This window comes from Tamandua tetradactyla, chromosome 1 (assembly GCF_023851605.1).
Source record: "Tamandua tetradactyla isolate mTamTet1 chromosome 1, mTamTet1.pri, whole genome shotgun sequence".
Classification (NCBI taxonomy): domain Eukaryota; kingdom Metazoa; phylum Chordata; class Mammalia; order Pilosa; family Myrmecophagidae; genus Tamandua; species Tamandua tetradactyla.
The window spans coordinates 159994468-160014550 of record NC_135327.1 but is presented as its reverse complement, the minus strand read 5'-3'; the positions used below and the strand labels follow the sequence as shown (position 1 = coordinate 160014550).

The window sequence follows — 20083 nt, the reverse complement described above, 5'->3', positions numbered from 1 at the left end:
TTATGGTCCATAAAGTACCACCAAGTAGAAAATGGATGATCATAGGTCTCATATTATTATTTTTCAACTCTGAGATGTCATTGTTTCATTTTGACTGTTGTTCAATTTCTAAAAATTGTCGTCTTATAGTTATGTCCACTTTTGTAATGCTTGTGACAGAAGGGCTAGTCCAATACCAGGTACCCCATCATGATGATAAAATGAACACTGCAGCAAATCTTATTTTGATATATCCCACTTAAATGAATTTGTAAATAATTGAATTTTACATTTTTAAAATATTTTAAAGTCATGAAATAATCAAGCTAAACGTTATCACTGAATATTTTTATCCAACTGAAATTATTTCTTTAGTGAAGCAAACCTTAACCTGTACTATTAATGTACTAAATTTTAAAATATGTATGGAACATTAAATATTTTAAATAGCATAAAAATAAAACATTAAATATAACAAAAGCAGCAAAAAATAAGACTAAGAGTTGCACAAATCAAGTCCTCACATGCAGTTTACACTGAACTAAGAAGTGTTACCTATACAATCCCTTACGTGAATAAACTGTGATTTCTTCAGATGGATTTTACTAAATTGCTCCCTCAGTTAATAATAAGTGATTTTAAATTATACATTAAGTATATGTGGCTTTAAAATTATTGAGACTTAATAAGCTTAATAATAATATGGGAAAAATATAAATTTTTAAAAAATTTTAATATCATTAAGATTCACATTGAGTGAACAGCATTGTATTTTCCAAGTTCCAGAGTTTATCTGCATAGAGCTCACAAAGATTGCAGATTCTGAATTATCAAAGTTAATGGACTAAAAAATCTTTAAAAATATAATTTGATTTAAAATATGTATTGAACCCAATAGTTATTGAATATAATGAAATGTTTTCAGTATATTTTACATGGAAGAAAAGTGAAGATCACATTTAAATTGAGTACCCTATGATTTTGCCCATGTGGCCACCAAAAGAAAGGAACATATAAAATTACTTAAATAATAAGACTAATCACTTGAAAATTCTAGTTACTTATGCATTTTTCAATTTGTTTTAAATTGAAAATCCAATAAAGCATGGAAAACTAGGAGACATTCAGTGTGGGGAAGATAATGTTTATGAAAGAAATTGGATTTCCTATTTTTATACTGTTTTGTATTTAGTGACTCTAACAATTTATGAAATATTGAATTATGTACTGGAAGTACAGAGGAATGACTAAATGTAGATAAATATTACTGAACCATTATTAAATGAATAGGTTATTCACTAATTTGCCTATCTTGTGCACACAACAAAGAAACAAGATAACTAAGTGTATTATGAGTCTTTGATAGCAGAATGGTATGTTTTTAAAGTCTTTTCTTGTAGTCTTTTCTGTAATAATAAGTTTTCCATAATGAACTGTCATTAATAGTGTGTTTTCACATAAATCATCTAATTTGCAACTCCTTATAAACCTTTAAATAAAAATTAAAATAACACATCATTGAGTGTGCTCAGTGGCTGAGTTCTCACCTGCCATGATGGAGACCCCCAGTTCGATTCCTGGTGCCTGCCCATGTGAAAAAAAAAAAAAAGCTTAAAATAATGCATCATTTAAGTAAGCAGTCTTCAGAGAAGATCAATAACCGACTCGAGGTGATACACTTAAGTAAGCTGTGGAAGCCGCAAATGACACTTTTCTTCTAAGTCTGAAGTGTCCAATATGGTGACCAATAACTGCATGCATAAATTTAACTCTAAATTAATACAAGTTATAAAAGTTGAAATTTCTGTTTTTAGTGGCACTAGCCATATTTAAAATGCTCAATAAATTTGTGTTGAGAGTATTGTCACAAAATAAAATAGAAGCATGTAAGCCAATCTTTGTATCTCTGTGACAGTTTGGTGGTGATATTTCTACTGTATCTAAGAGAGTAAGTGATAGCAGGCCAGGAAATAAAGGATGAGGGAAAGATGCTGCATTCAGAAAAGAAGATACAATGTGTACCAAGACATGGAGGCACTGAAAATCATGAACTACTCAAGCTGCTGCAATATATCTAATATTTAATATGAGTACGGCACGCAAATGTGGTTGTGTATTTGGCAGGTTACGTGAGGTTAGAGTGATAGACATCAATAGTGAAGATTTACATTTATTTTCCTGTAGGCCAGTTTTGAATGATTTGTAAGGTAGTCTTAAGATTAAATATATGCTTTAGAACTATTAGTCTGGCAGCAATATGGCCAATGGATTATTAGTAGGCAACACTGGAAGAGATAACCCAATAAGTAGGTTGCTTGTGTAATTCAGACAAAATATCTATCACCTAAGATAGAGGCAGCGGAGATGGATAGAAAGGGACACATTCCAAAATACAAATAGGGAAACAAGTCAAGCAGTGACTGAAACTTAATGCATTTCCTTGATCTTTATGATTAAAACATATCCATTTTGTTTCAACAAGGTCTCAGAATATATGTTGACACATATTACAATGCATGAATACTATAGAATATGTGCTGGACAGTATTTACAAAAGTTCCAAATGTTTCTATTGCATAGAATTTTAACTTTTTGTTTTCACAAGTCAATCTTTGAATATATGGGAAAGTCAATGTTACGTATAAAATAAGCTTTGTCACAAATATGACTAGATGACATGGGTAAAAATGAAAATATGCCACAAAAAAAGATATTTAGAAGACTACATATCCCACAGCATATCTGGAATATCCAAACTGAATGTCCACAATAAATTTAGACAAAAGGTCTTTATAATTAAACTCACAGAACTCAGACTGAATTTGAATAGATGCATTACTCAATTCACAGATGTTTATGGAACATTTCCCATGTGGACTATACACCCAGAAACTAGTAGCAGAGAACAAAGATATATTTCCTACCTTCATTCCAATTATAGGAATATATAAATAGAAAATCCGTAATCAATTTTATCAAAGAAGATTCAGAATTGGACTAAAATAAATATAATATTTTAAAATTTAGAATTGAATTCAGATGTTGATTATTCATATATTCATTTCACAAACATTTTTTTGGAGTACCTGCTGTGTATATTATAAAACTAGGAACTAATAGTATGGAATGCAGATATATTTCCTAGTCTCACTGAGTCTGGAGGTTTCTGTCCTACCTGTCTCTTTTCTTGATACCATACTAAGAGAGTCAAATATTTTATTCCATCTTAAAACTTCTCATGAGTCTGCTATCATCATATATGAAGAAACTGAAGCATAAAACAAGAGGAAAACATTTTCCTTATCATGTTATTTTTCCCCCTAAGTGGCACTGCCTATATCCAGAGCCAGGGGCAATTTTGATATTTCCACTACACCAAGTGTGACTTCCTGATACGTTGTGCCACTGAGGGCTTTGAGATGTGGGATAATAGATTTTAAAATTTTATTATAATTTAGCTACAAGTGCTTTGATTCTGGATTCTCAGGACACTCATGTCATTCCAAGTTCTGAATTTTATCATTTCTCATAATTAAATTAGATTTTTGAATCTCAACCTGAATTTCAAAATTCTCCTCTACCCTGCTTCAGGCTAAACTGTTCCTCATTTATTTTAGAAAACTTAACTTCCTTTTCATTATAGTCAAACATATATTTTTCCTACCTCATTGAATCAAAGTCAAGTATCCTAAATAAAAAGGATATAAAATTGATAAAGGAAAATACAGTGGCAAGAGCATTAAGTCTGATAAGGGTTTGGTAATCTTACCTCAGAATGTCTGCTAGCAGTACTTTCTTTCTAACAGAAAAATAAATCAATTTCCCAACAAAAAAAGAGAAATCTGACATCTGATTATCCAGATGGCCCTGTGGTAGTAGCATTTTCATGCCCAGGCATATCTGTTACACCACATAAAGTTTATCCAAGTAGACAGAGAAAATATGGGTTATTAATAATTTACTGAATATGATGTAACATTTTATGTAATACAATTTTAGGCTATTAAAATTAGGCATGAAAAATCAACCCACTTTTCTACAGGTGGTCTTTAAAATAAAGAGTACATGATCAAAATTAAAGAAAAATAGAATTATCCTCACCCTATATTGTACTTTACCAAGCAACATATTATAGCAGAAACAGTTGGCATAAAGGAATCTCCTGAGTAGCAGAAAACACCAACAGATTAAAATTACTTTCTAGTATGTCACCTTCAAGCTAAAGCCTAGTTCCTGTCTTCTCACCTTATGCTTGTTTCTCATCCCCATATTGTGCTTGCTACCTTCAATTACATCAAAAGTAACCATTCTTCTACTCTCTTCTAAAAATATTTCTTTGGTGGTCAATTTTTATTGATGTATTTTATTTTTTTCTTTAATATTCTTATTGCAACTTGAAACTCATATGCGAAATGGCCTAAATATCAATGACTGGTAATGGTTTCTCTTACATGTTCTCTCAATTTTTAAGTTTTAAAACCCTGGCATATATCAATGTGTATCTTAATGCATAATTATTAATTGATCCCTTCTTGATTCTGCCTTTGAACATCCACATATTTTTGTCTGCTCAAATATCCAATTGCTATATCTTATTATGTCCCCAAAACAGACATAAAGTAAACTATAAAACTTTTGAGGTCAGGTATCTTATTTTAAAATTTAATTTACCAGTTCCAAAGTCTCTAGGACAGCATTTTAGAATTAGTCTATCATGAATAAATGTTGGATTGGACAGAAAGATTTAAAATGACTATTTAATTATTTTCTGTTTAAATGAATTTCATACTTATATATATTAGAGAATAAATGAACTAAGGTAGCCATTTTGGTAAATATACATGCCAGTATTATTTTATTGCATTCTTTCATTTGTAACTATATTGTTTACTTCCTACAGGTGCTAAAATGCAAATGCATTATAAGTAATGATAAACCTATGTCTTTGGATATAATGTCCAGAGATATAAGTGGTAACAAGGACAAAAAATGGTGGGTAGACAGAGGGATATAGGAAAAGTATATGTGCATGCTACCGAAGTTAAGTTGGTATCAAATCAAGTATGATTTTTATATAGTTAGGATGTTAAATTTTAACCCCATGGGTTACAATAAGTAAAACAGAAGAAAAATATATCCAGTGGAAATGACAAGGCATTCAATATGATATAAAAAAGCAAATAAATACAAAGGGAAGCATTAACAGAATTAAGAGACAAAAATGGTATAGGAATTATAAAGGCTAAATAGTAAGATGGTAGAAGAATGTCCAGAATTATTAGTAGTGACTTTAAATATAAATGGATCAAACTCCCCAGCAAAAACCAGAGATTGGCAGAATGGATAAAAAGCATTATACAACTAAATGCTGTCTGCAAGATACTCACCTTAAAGTCAAAGATTCAAGTAAGTTGAAGGTGAAAAGATGGGAAAAAAATATCATGCAAGTTGCAAACAAAAGAGAGTTGGAATGGCTATAATAACACCAGATAAAATAGACTTTAAATAAAAAAAGTTAAAATGACAAAGATGATTGTATTGGCTAGGGTTCTCCAGAGAAACAGAATTATTAGGAGATATCCGTAGATACAAAATTTATAAAAGTGTCTCATAAACCATGAGACTGGTCTGTAGGGCAGGATGCAAGTTGGTCACTCTGATGAGGGTCCACAGTGAAGTTTCAAGAGAGGCTGGCTGGACAACTGTGTGAACGTAAGGATCCAAGGTCTGTAGGGCAGGCTGCGAAGCTGGCAACTCTAATCAAGGGTCTGGACACACCCCACAGGGTTGGCACATTGTCTGAAGCAGGAAGAGTGACTGTCTCTTTTGAATTCTCCTTAAAAGGTTTTTGGTGATTAGATTAAGTGTCACTCATTGCAAAAGACACTCCCCTTAGCTGATTACAAATGCTATCAGCCATGACTATAGCTGATGTAATCATGATTTAAGTCCATGAAATGTCATAGCAACAGACCGGCTAGTGCTTGCCTGACCAGATGACTAGGAGCCACCACCTGACCAAGTTGATACATGAACCTGACCATGATAATGGCCATTATATACTGATAAAGGAGATAATTCAACAGGAAAATGTAACAATTATAAATAGATCTGCACCTATCAGCAGAGCCCCAAAATATATGAAGCAAATACTGAAAGATTTGAAGGGATAATTTGATAACTATGAATTAATAGTAGGAGATTTTAACACACCACTCTCAATAATGAAGAGAACATCTAGTCAAAAGATCAATAAAGAAATACAGGACATGAATGATCTACTAAACCAACTAGACATAACAGACATATATAGAACATTGCAAGTAATGAAAACAAGATAAACACTCCTATTGAATGCACATGATAATTCTCCAGGATAGACCATATGTTGGGTCACAAAATAAGTCTCAATAAATACAAAAATAATGAAGTCATGAGTTGTATATTCTCCAACCACAATAGAATGAAATCAATAACAGACGGAGAAATGGAAAATGTGCAAATATATAAGAAGTAAACAGCATACTCTTAAATAACTAATGAGTAAATGAGAAATAAGAAATGAAATTAGGAAATGGTTTCTTAGGAAATATCTCGAGATGAATGAAAATGAAAATACAACACACCAAACTTACAGAATGCAGCAAAGGTGAGGGATACTTATAACTCTAAATGCTTACATTAAAAAAGAAGAGAGACTTCAAATCAGAGACCTAATCTCAGAACTGGAAGAACTAGAAAAAGAAGTGCAAAGTAAACCCCAAGTATTCAGAAGGAAGGAAATTACAAAGATTAGAGTGGAGACAAAGGAAATGGAAGCAAAAAATTAATAGAGAGAATCACCAAAACCAAAAGTTGGTTCCTTGAAAAGATCAACAAAATTGGCAAACCTTTGGCTATACTGATGAGGAAAAAAGAGAGAAAATATAAATGTCAAAAATGAGAAATGAAAAGAGGAACATTATTACCAACACCATTGAAATAAAAAGGACTAGAAGAGGACACTATGAACAAGTAGATGCCAATAAATTAGATATCCTAGATGAAATGGAGAAATTCTTAGACACATACAGCTACTTACATTGATTCAAGATGAAATAAAAGAGCTCAACAACCAATTTCTAGTAAAAAGATTGACTCAGCAATCAAAAACTTGCCCCCAAAGAGAAAAGACCAAGAACAGATGACTTCACAGGGAAATTCTAGCAAACATTCCAAGAGGAAAAGTCCAATTCTGCTCAAATTCTTCCAAAAAATGTAAGAGGAGGTTATGTTACCTAACTCACTCTACAAGGCCAACTTCACCCTCATACCAAAACTGGATAAAGATACTGCAAGAGATACTAACAAACCAAATCCAACAGTATATTAAAAGAATTATATACCATGATCAATTGTGATTTATTCCTGATATGCAAGGTTGATTCAATATAAGAAAATAAATCAATGTAATGCATGGCATTAATATAATGAAGGAAACGAAAAATACATGATCATCTCAATTTATGCAGAAATGGCCCTTGATAAAATACAGCATACTTCCTGATAAAAAGCACTTGGAAAATTAGGAACAGAAGGAACCTTACTCAACATGGTATAGGGCATATATGAAAAGCCCATAGAGAACATCCTATTTAATGGTAAGAGACTGAAAGCTTTCTCTCTAAGATCTGGAATTGGACAAGATTGCCCACTGCCATCAGTGTCATTCAACATTGTAATGGAAGTTCTTGCTAGGACAGTTAACAAGAAAAAGAAATAAAAGGCATCCAAATTGGAATAGAAGAAGTAAAACTTTCCCTATTTGCAGATAATATGAACCTATATACAGAAAAGCTTGAAAAATTCTCAAAAAACCCTCTAAGCTAATACATGATAGCGGTGGGGTTCAAGATCAACACTCAAAATTAGTAGTGTTTCTATGTACAAGCAATGGACAGTGGGAAGAAAAAAACAAGAAAAAATTTTCACCCATAACAGCAATTAAAATGATCAAATATCTCAGAATAAATTTAACCAAGGATGTAAAGAATTTGTACCCAGAAAATTATAAAATAATGCTAAAATAAATGGAAAAGGACCTAAATAAATGGAAATATATTCCATTTTCATACATTGGAAAACTAAATATTTTAAGATTTTAATACTGTCTAGAGCAATTTATAGATTCAATACAATCCCCCAAAAATTCCAAAAACTTTCTTTGCAGAAATGGAAAAGATTATCATCAAATCTATTAGAAGGGTAAGGAGCTCTAAATAGCTGAACTCATTTTGAATAAGAATAATAAACTTGGAGGACTTACATTACTCAATGTGAAAAATTTATTGCAAAGTCACAATAATCAAAACTGCATGGTACTGGCACAAGGACAGACATATAGGCCAATGAAATAGAATTGAGAGTCCAGAAATCAACCCTCAGATTTACGGCCAACTGATTTTTGAGAATGTGGCAAAGACAACTCAATAAGGAATGAACAGTCTCTTAAAGAAAAGAAAGGAGATGAAAAAAATGGATAACCATAAGCAAAAAAAAAAAAGAGGGCACCTACCTAATGCCGTATAGAAAAATCAATTCAAAGTGTATCAAAGACCTTACTGTAAGAGCTAGAACTATGAAACTCCTAGAAGAAAACATAGGAAGCATCTTCAGGACCTTCTCTCTTAGTCAATGGTTTCTTTGACTTTACAAAGTCAAAGACTTCACCAAGCACAAGCAACAACAACAAAAAAAAACAGATAAATGGGACCGCATCAAAATTAAAAACTTTGAGCCTCAAAGGACATTATCATGAAAGTAAAAGGAAAGCCTACCAATGGGAGAAAATATTTGGAAACATATCTGATAAAGGTTTAATATCTAATATATATAAAGGAATTCTTCAATTTTACAAGACAACCCAATAAAAAATGGGCAAAAGACTTGAGTAGACATACCTTTAAGGAAAATAATTAAATGGAAAGAAAGTACACGAAAAGATGCTCAACATCATCAGCCATCAGAGAAATGCAAATCAAAACCACAATATGATACCATTTCATAGCTATTAAAATGGCCATTATTAAAAAAGGAAAATAGCATGTGTTGGAGAGGATGCAGAGAAATAGGAACACTCATTAAGTGCTGGTGGTAATGTAAATGGTACAGCCATTGTGGAAGAAAGTTTGGCAGTTCCTCAGAAATCTAAGAATAGAACTACCATATGACCCAGCAACCCCACTACCAGGCATACACCCAAAAGAATTGAAAGCAGGAACTCAAACAGATATTTTCATACCAATGTTCATAGCAGCATTATACAAAATTGTCAAAAGATGGAAGCAACCCAAGTGTTTATCAATTGATAAGCTGATTTTTAAAATATGTTTTCCATTTGCAATGGAATATTATTCAGCCATAAAATGAAGTCCTGATACATGCAACAACACAGAAAACCTTGAAGACATCATGTTGAGTAAAATAAGCCAGATAAAAATGGCAAATATTTTATGATCTTAGTGATTTGAAATAATTAGAGTAGCAAATTCATTGAGTCACAGTAGGGACTTTAAGTGTACACTATTTGAAATTGTGTAAATGTTTTGGTAATGGATGGTGGTGATGGTAGCACAACATTGTGAATACAGTTAATACCACTGAAATATGTATCTCAACAGGATCCAAAGGAAGAATGTTAGATTGTTTATATGGTAACAGAATAAATTTTTTTAAAAAATCCATGGAACTATACGACACAGTGAACTTATGTTTAACCATGGGCTTTAATTAATAGTACAAGTATTAAAAAAGTGTTGTCATCAATTGTAATATATGTTCTACACAAATGCAAGGTGGGTGGTGGGATGGTATATGGGAATATACATGATTGTTCTGTAAACACACAATGTCTCTATTAACGAAAAAGAAAGATGAACTGCAAATTGGTTTATAAGATAATTTTTCATAAACACATTATTTCTTGTTTGATTTACCTTAAATCATACATCATAAGAAATAAATTCCATATGAGAAATGATTGAACTTTAGACAGTAAAAGTATAAACCTTTGTAGGAAAAACATTTATATTGATAATGAACTATAAATATTGAGAGCCTCTGCTCTTGTGGTAGAATCACTAAGAAGGAGTTATTTCATGATTTCTGGAGAACATGAATGGTGGCAGACCATTTTGAAAGGCAGCTCTGAGCACACTAAAAAATTAGTAAATATTCAGGCAAAGCAGAAATTCTGTGAAAGGGAGGCATTCATCCCTCAGAACAAAATTATCGCATTTTGGGGTTTTTGGGGGGGGAGGGGAGTGCATAGTCCTGAAATCGAACCTGGGTCTCCAGCATGCAAGGTGAGCATTCCACCAATGAACCACCCATGCACTCCAATTATTGCATTTTAACATGACTCCAGAGAATCAGAAAGCCTGGGATTGAGGTGATGAATTTCATAGCCATCCTGTGACAAACATTTGAAATTTAAGCCAAACCAGTTAATTTGCTCAACTGGTAAAAATATAAAGAGGTATTTATTGTGTTATATTAATACAAATTCAATTCAAATCTATTCTGGAGAAAAGGCAAAATTAATACCTTTTCCTCACATGAAAATATGGTTAAAATAAATGTTAAGATACAGTAAAAGTAAATCAAACGTCAGTTCTACCATCAGACTTGTGAAACAAAATTCACTTGCCTCTGTGCATATTTAATCACAAGTGTTTGTAAGCCACTGTTATAAAATGTTCTAAAATAAAGAAATAGTGAATTTTACTGTAAGAACAGAAGTTGGAAATATAAGGTTACTGTCAAGAACTGTGAAGAGTCTTATGTTTTTGCCTTACTTACAAGCTAACAAGTTAACTTGCTACAGATTCATAGATGCTGGCAGCAGACATAGAACTCTAGGGTCAGAGAAAAATTAATGACTTAATTACTCATGGCACAGCAGGCAGGTTGATCTTCATGTTAACACCAGTTTTTCTTGCCTTCAAGTCCTACAAGGGTGATGCAGAGAGGCCCCAGAAGATGTTCCCTATCCAGCATCTTTTATAATGGGCCACAAGAAACTAGGCTGACCTTTTTTGGCCTAGATTTTATCTTTCTTATTTGGGACAGTAAATAAACTTGACTTGTACCCTAGAAGGCAACAACATCTCCATCTTGTACGACTATTTGCTATACAAACATTATCGAAAAGATAATCCAGAACAAAGTTAATTAATACAAAGGTAATTAATATAAGACATGCAACAATGTGTGACCCATGGAGAATTGTTTTCTAGTCATATCCACCTCTTGTTTCTACAGTCTTGGCTTCTAATGTACTGCACCATGAATATGCTGCTCTGTTGGCCACTCTGATTAATCCAACCAATAGGAATGTTGGATTAATGTTGACTAAATCATCGTAATTCATTTTATATGGCATTTAACTAAGTTTATTATCAAAGGGACTCCAAGAATAAAGTGAAGTCAACCTATCCAGTTAACATCAATCAGGACCCCAGGGTTTCCAGACCCAGTCAGCTAAACAAATCACATAAAACAGAAAGTCAGATGGATTCCTCATTAAAATCTCCTATTGACCTCTGCACTAGGTACAAAGCATTGTTTAAGGTATATCAGTATGCATTAGTGATTGAACAAAGTCCATCTGGGCTCTCTAGGAGGAAGTCTCAGACAATCCTATCACCCTAGACAAAGTTGGCCAGTATATTGAGATTTACTTGAGTGCCTTCCATGGCTGAAATGGTATTTCCCTAAACAATGTGCTTCCTAGTCAGCTGATAGGTTTAAGCTTCCCATTTCAGTTCACATAATTTAGTCTAGTTCTGTTATCAAAAGGACTGCTTAAGAGTAAAGTATGAAATTTGACGAATTTGTTCATACTGACATTCATGTAGTATCCAATTGCCTTACAGAATGAGTGAATGAAGACTAAGGAATAGAGTCATGGAAGGTATCTGGAGTTTAAAGTTGTGTGTGTATGTGCATGTACACGTGAGAGGTGCAGGAGCTGCAGCACCACTTTTTTCTGCATTATTACTCAGGAAGCAGCTGAAAGGAGATGATCTCTTTTAGAGAGAGTTCACAGTGTGTGGACAAGCGCAGGTGAGAGAGGTGGGATCCAAAGATGCCATTCCAATACTCAAAAAAATAAAATTAAAAATGGCTGGGGATGGTAGGTAACAGAATAACCATTAAGTGCTTTCCCTATTAATTCACTGCTGAGTGACTTTTGTGATCAAAGACACACCATTGTGATATTGAAAGTTGAACATAAAACAGAAAATATCATCTGAAAAGTTGTAACATAACTGAGGCACCAGGGATCTGGAAATGCAGAACACAGAGACCATGCAGAGCCTGGAATTGAGGTAAGAGGCTGTGATGGTTGGAATCTGTTGGTACCCCAGAAAAACCATGTCATTTAATCTTCATTCAATATTGCTAGGTGGGAGATTTTTTATTATCCACAGAGATGTAACCCACCCAATTGCAGGTGATAACTTTTGATTAGATGGTTTCCAGGGAGATGTGTCTCCACCCATTCAAGGTGGAGTTTGCTTACTAGAGCCCTTTAGGTGGAAACCATTTTTAGAAAAAGCTCAGAACCTGCACAGCCAGAGACCTTTGGAGATGAAAAAGGAAAACACCCATGGGGAAGTTCATGAAACAAGAAGCCAGGAGAGAAAGCTAGCAAACTTCACCATGTGTGCTTCCAGCTGAGAGAGGAACCCTGAACTTCATCACCTTTTTTTTGAGTGATGGTAACCTCTTTTTGGTGTCTTAATTTGGACATTTTCATAGCTTTGTCTTAATTTGGACATTATCACAGAGTTATAACTGTAAACTAGCAATTTAATAAATTCCCCTTTTTAAAATCTGTTCCATTTCTGATACATCGCATTCTGGCAACTTGCAAGCTAAAACAGATTTTGGTACTAGAGAAGTAGGATGCTACTACAGTTTGCAAATACCAGACTTGTTGGAACGGCTTTTAAAATGGATAAGGGAAAGATTCTGGAAGAGTTGTGAGGAGCTTGATAGAGAATTCCTAGAATACTTTGAAGAGACTGTTGAGAGTTGAGCTATGAGTTCTTCCTGTCTGGGGTCCCGGGGGCCAGGGCTGGGGCCCTGGAGACTCAAGTTGCATCCACTGCAACATCATGGAGTCATGCTGGCCCCCATCTGGTCGCTGGAGTCTGATGACCCTAGCTTGGCTGTTGTCTTTGGAGATGCTCAATGAACTTAAAGAAAGGGAATACTATGCTATTGCAGCATCTGAAAAGGATCATCTCTGACCTGTGTAAACTCTGTAACCTCCCTCAGTATCCAGATGTGGAGATTCTGGATCAGCCTTTGCCAGCAGAATAATGCACACAGGAAGACATGTCTTGAGAAGACAAAGATGAGAAGATGCCTAAGGACACAGAACACCTGGATCACTATGAAATGAAAGCAGAACAAGCTGAGGGTAAGAAATCTGAAGATGAAGGCAACAGAAAAGAAAACTTAGCCATATTAGAGAAAATTTAAAAGAACCAGAGGCAAGATTACTTAAATGGTACAGTGTTTGGCTTGGTGCAGGCCACTGACCCACTGATGAGGGAGCTTAGGTATACAGACCCATCACAAAGTTTCAAAAGTGGAAACTAAATGCAGTCAAACTCATGAATAACAGACTGTATGGTTATAATGTTAAAATCCTCAAAGTTGAGCAGGACAGCCCAATCCAAGAATTTTGTCTCCAGATCCCCAAAGAGAAAGAAGGGACCAACTTCATTCTACTTAACTTTTCCTTTAGCAATAAGTTTGCTTCTCACCCACCATTTGTTAGGGTTGTGTCTCCAGGCCTCTCTCAAAGGTGTGTTCTCAGTGGAGATGCTATCTCCATGGAACTTTTCACCAAACAGGGTGAAGCAGTGCATGCTCCATAGCAGTGCAAGTCCAGTTTGGAGCCAACAAATTTCTGTACATTCCATCAAGAGCACAGCAGTCCTTCAAGGCCTTGGAGGAAAACATCTGACCCCAAAGTGTCTTCCCCTTCCTCCTTCTGGTGGCTTCATTGGACCAATTAACTTTGAAGCTGTATTTGGATCTCGACCTGCTTCTGTAGTTCCCGCCTTCTATTTTCCTGGATGTGATAGCACTGCCTGTTGCAGAACAATATTAGTGTGTTCATTTGCAAACTGCCAGAATGTGATATAGCAGAAATGGAATGGCTTTTAAAGGGGAATTGAATAAGTTGCAAGTTTACAGTTGTAAGGCCATGAAAATGTCCAAATTAAGTCACCAACAAGAGGTTACCTTCAATCAAGAAGGTTGATGAAGTTTGGGGTTTCTCTTTCAGCTGGGAAGGCACATGGTAAAGTCTGCTACCTTTCTCTCAAGGATTCTTGTTTCATGAAACTTCCTAGAGGCATTTTCCCTCTCCATCTCTAAAGGTCTCTGACTGTGTGGACTCTGTTGGTTCTGGCTGCTCTGTTGGTTCTTGTGGCTCTTAAACTTTTTCCAAAATGATTCCCTTTTAAAGGACTCCAGAAGTAACCCCACTTTGAATAGGTGGAGACACATCTCCATGGAAATTATTCTACCAAAATTAGTACCCACAATTGGATGAGTCATATCTCCATAGAAACAATAAAACATATTCCACCTAGCAATATTGAATGAAGATTAAAGGACATGGCTTTTCTGGGGTACATAATAGCTTCAAACTGGCATAGGGGGCCATTCTAAACACTAAGGAAAAAAATAAACATAACTGTTTCACGTACTCTGGACTGATTTACAGACCATCCAACTACATTATTGGAAACTTTGTTAGCAGGAATTCTTATAAAAGAAAGTTTTGAGCCTCCATATATTCCTGGAAACTCAGCTATGCTCCAGACTAGAGCCTCCTTACTTATGCTATGGATTTTTAATTTAAAATTCTGTTTTCAATTGTTCTGGATATACACTAAGAAATTTAATTGCTGGATTATGTGGCAATTCTATGTTTATTATTTTGAGGAGCTGCCAAAATGTTTTCCATAGTGGCTGTACCATTTCACATTCCTACAAATGATGTACAGAGGTTCCAATTTCTCTGCACCCTCACCAACACGCATTTTCCATTTTTGTAGCCAGACTAGTCATTATGAAGGGGTATGTCATTGTGGCTTTGATTTGCATTTCCCTAATGGTTAATGATATTGGGCATCTGTTCATGTATTTACTGACCATTTGTACAACTTCTTTGAAGAACTGTCTATTCAATAGTCCTTAGCCCATTTTTAAATTGAGTTATTTTTCTTTTAATTGTTGAGTTGCAACAGTTCTTTATATATTCAGGATATTAAGCTTTTATCAGATAAATGAATTGATTTTCTCCCATTCTTTAGATTATAGTCTCTTCAATAAATGGTAATTTGAAACTAGATATCCACATGGAAAATAATGAATGTGAATACCTACCTCACACAGTATATAACAATTATCTCAAAATGGTTCAAGGACCTAAAAGTAAGAGCTAAGACCATAAGACTGGTAAAAGAAAACATAGGGGGAAAGCATTATGAGCTTGGATTTGGCAATGATTTCTTAATATGACACCAAAAGAATGAACAACAAAAGGAAAGATAGGTAAACTGGACTTTATCAAAATTAAAAACTTTTGTACATCAAAGGAGATTATCAAGAAAGTGAATAAACAACCTACTTTGACTGGAAGAAAATGTTGCATATTGCCTCTTTATTCTCTTTTCACATCTGTAAGCAAATAAGATATTGAATCTAAATCATATCATTAACATGACTAATAAAACACATAAAATAACACGGTAATATTGGAGGAAGACTGTTTTTTAATCTATTAATATTTCCTTACAATTTGTTGTAGAATTTCAACATTTCATTTCTTGAATTCATTCACTCACTCATAATTGTTGACTGTTTACCTTACAAGAACACTTCAGTGAAAATGCATTATTTTACACCAGCAAAGTATTGATAATTATGGTTTATTATATTTAATAAGAAATGAAAAATAAATTCAAAGTAACATTTTGCCTTCTGATAAAAATCCACTTGCCCTATCAAATATACTATCAGTGAAGTATCAAATTAGTGGATAGGGATGATGCTTTCCATTTTTGGAGAACCAGAAATACAGAGAATGCCTTGAAATGAACACAGTTGAGTAAAATATAATATTTCTATTAGAAATATATAAAGTGGAACTTTATAAGTATAAATTGAACGTTGTAAATATAAAGTGGAACTTTTAAAAAATACAAGTGTATTAATTGTGCTAATTTGAATAATTTTTCCTGGCATCAGATACTGGGAATATTTTTAAGTATGTTCTAAATGTTCTACTATAATTTGATTCATTCATTTATTCATTACACAATTATTTATTAAATTATCATTCAGAATAAGACCTTAAGCCATAGGAAGAAGGAATCTCAATTTTTAAAAAGCAGCAATCTTGAAAAAAAAGTTTGGTAGACAACATTCTGAATAAAATTATATCAACAAACAAACAGCAGAAACTAAAAATACATTTTCAAACATCTCAAGAATGAAAGTTGAAAGGAAAGTTAATATTAAAACACTCATTAAATTGGAATCTATTATTTGAGAATGTGCTCCTGCTATATTTCATCTGTGAAAACGCACTACTCATATTATTATATATTTTAAAGAGAAAGAAAATTATATTCAATCCTTTGCAGGGAACACCACTAAAAGAGCTCAAACAGCATCACCCATCCGAGAGAAGAAAACTAAAACTCCATGAGTTCATGGAGACAGTAGCCTCAATTATAGAGAGGAAAATTTTCACTGAAGGCCGATTTTGAAAAAACTTCATCGTTTAAAAAGCCAGTTCTGAGACAGCTCTGAGATAGCAATAATGGTTTCCTACTAAAACAGAACTGAAGAGTAATTCCACCCCGGCCATTATGCCAAATAGACCCATTAGCAGCTCTATCCAGTCTCTAAGGACACTGTGCTCAACTGTGTCAAGCACAGTTCAGAGAGTTAGGAACATAAAGGAAGAAAAAGCCCTCTTTACTTCCCCATCAATAATTTCAAAAGACAAAAGGGCATGGACTTTAATCAGGCAATCTTGGCTGGTAAGACTTTCAGAAATATGAGTTTAAATATATCACACAAACCCCATTAATTGAGATGAAATTGGAGCTTATGTTAATGATTATTTTTAAAAATATATAAAAGGTAGAAAAGATGTATCTCTATTTATTTAGATTCTGGTACAGTTCTAAATTCTTGATGGCCATTACTTCATTTAAATCCCATACTAATTGTAAGAAGCAAGTATTTTTATCTCTAATTTAACCAACGAGGCACTTGATGCTCTGAAACACTCCATGTCTTGAATTATTCACAGGGAAGTCTGGCTCCAATAATTTTAACTTCACATGTGCAATCTCTCACCATATGAAAGATTCAAGAGGCAACCATTTAGATGGAGATTGAAAGCAAGAACACGTTTCAATAAACCTCCTGGGGAGGGGAAACTGGAGGACTTATGATGGATCCCAAATTATATTTGCTCTTTCCCCTCATTGTTTGTGAAGTCTGTAAGACCTGGTGTCATCCTTTTCCAACCCCCAATTACTAAACTGAAATATAGAAACATTAGTCCTTTAATATATCCTGATTAATGACAAGGAAAATCCATCTGAATACTCCAGAGAGTGCTGTTTTCAAATAGGGTGTAAAGTTCCTAGAGACAGAAATAGTATGCTTTTTCATTTGAAGGCTTCATAATCCCCATTAGAGTATCATGGGAATAAAAGGCTTTTAATAATTATTTTTACTTATTTTTTCACTACTTCTGGAATACTAAAAATAGTTCAGTTTAATTCTTTCCTGTGCCTATTGGGGAACCATCAGAATGCATATTATTATCTCCATGTCCTACTCACTTTTAAAATATTTTATGAAGGGAGACAATATATATCTTTGTGGCTACAAACTCCGTCTCTCATATCTAACTCCCTATGTCAGAATTCTAACTCTAGCCTTACAACACCACAGCAAGTTATATGGACTCTCTAAGTCTCTGTTTTGACATCTGTAAAATGCAGATAATAAAAACATCAAAATAATTTATATGATACTGTTACATATAAAATTTGTTTGACATAATACTTAGTATATAGAGATCACACAACCATTTTCCATCATTACTTTATCCTCAGTCATCAAGTGTATCTTAGAATTTTCATGTCAAATTGTCTATACTAGTTTCCTACTGCTACTAAAAAAACTGCCACAAACTTAATGACCAAAATCAACACACTTCTTTTTTTCTTACAGCTCTAGAGCTCAGGATTCTGAAATGGGTTTCACCAAACTAAAGCAATTGTAAACAGGGACCACTTGGAGAATCTAGGGGATACTGCATTTCCTTCTTATTTCTAGCTTCTAGCGGATACCTGCATTCCATGGCTCATGATTTTTCTACATGTTCCAATCCAGAAGCATAGCGTCTTCCAATCTCCTTCTGACTCTGACCATCCTGTCTCCATCTTTTACTTACAAGGACCGTTATAATTACACTGCACCCACCTGAATAAATCATGCCCATTTAATCTATTCTTTTTTTCTTTTGGTGGCCATGTTTTTATATCACATTTAAGAAATCATTAACAAGGCGGTACAAGGATAGCTCCATGGTAGAATTTTCACCTGCCATGCAGGAGACCTGGGTTTGATTTCTGGAGCCTACCTATGCCAAAAAAAAAAAAAAAAAAAAGAAAAGGAATCATTAACAAATCCTAGGTTTTGAAGGCTCCCATTCCCCTACAATTTATTCTATGATTTTTATGGTCTGAGCTCTTATATTTAGGTCCTTAATCCATTTAGTGCTAATTTTTTTTATAAAGTATGAGTTAGGTGTCCAACTTCATTTCTCTACAAGTGGATATCTAGTTTTCCCAGTATCATTTGTTGAAGAGGCTATTATTCCCTCAATTAATGTTCTCAGCACACTTGTCAAAAATCAGTTGGCTGTAGATTTATGAGCGTATTTTTGAGCTGCCAATTCCGTTTCATTGGTCTTTATGTCTACTGTTATTTCTGTATGGTATATTACATTTTGAAACAGGGAAGATGAGACTTCCCACTTTTTTCTTCCTTTGCAATATTAATTTGGCTATTCAAGTTTCCTTGCAATTTCATATGAATTTGAGGATTGGCAAAAAAAGACTGCTAGGATTTTGGGATTGGTATTGAGTTAAATCTGTAGTATTAATATCTTAATACTATTAAGTCTTCCTATCGATGAACACAAGATGTCTTGCTATTTATTTAGGCCTTCTCTAATTTCTTTCAGCAGTGCTTTCTAATTCTCAGTATACAATCCTTTCACATCTGTGGTTAAATTCACTCCTAGGTATTATATTATTTAGAATTTATTGTAAATGGACTTTTTAAAAAAATTTCCATTTCAGAATATTCTTTGTATATAGAAGCACAACTAATTTTTTTTCCACATTGTAAATGTTATATCTTTATACAATCATCTTCAAGAATCGAGGCTAATAGAACACAGCTCAACAGTTTCAGGTACTTCCCTCCACCCACTCCAATACTTATAAACTGAAAAGGGATATCTATATAGTGCATAGGAATAACATCCAGGATAACCTCTTGACTCTGTTTGAAATCTCTCAGCCACTGAAACTTTATTTTGTCTCATTTCTCTCTTCCCCCTTTTGGTCAAGAACACTTTTCAATCTCTTGATGCCAGGTCCTGGCTTATCCCAGGCTTTCTGTCACATGTTGCCAGGGAGATTTCCACCCCTGGGAGTCATGTCCCACATAGGGGGGAAGGCGGTGAGTTCACATGCTGAGTTGACTTAGAGACAGAGGCCCCATCTGAGCAACAAAAGAGGTTTTCTGGGGGTAGATTCTTAGGCCTAATTTTTAGTAGGTTTATCTCGTCCTTTGCAGGAATAAGTTTCATAGGGGCAAACCACAAGACTGAGGGCTTGGCCTATTGATTTGGTTGTTCCCACTGTTGTGAGAATATCAGGAATTCTCCAACTGGAGAAATTAAATTTTCTCTCTTTCTCCCCATTTCCCCAAG

General features: G+C 34.1%; 1 pseudogene; it reads left to right on the top strand.

Moving 5' to 3' along the window:
• LOC143681553 (ubiquitin-conjugating enzyme E2 Q1 pseudogene) overlaps window positions 1-14002 on the top strand; it is a 38665-nt pseudogene extending 24663 nt beyond the window's left edge.
• Window positions 14003-20083: the final 6081 nt, after the last annotated feature.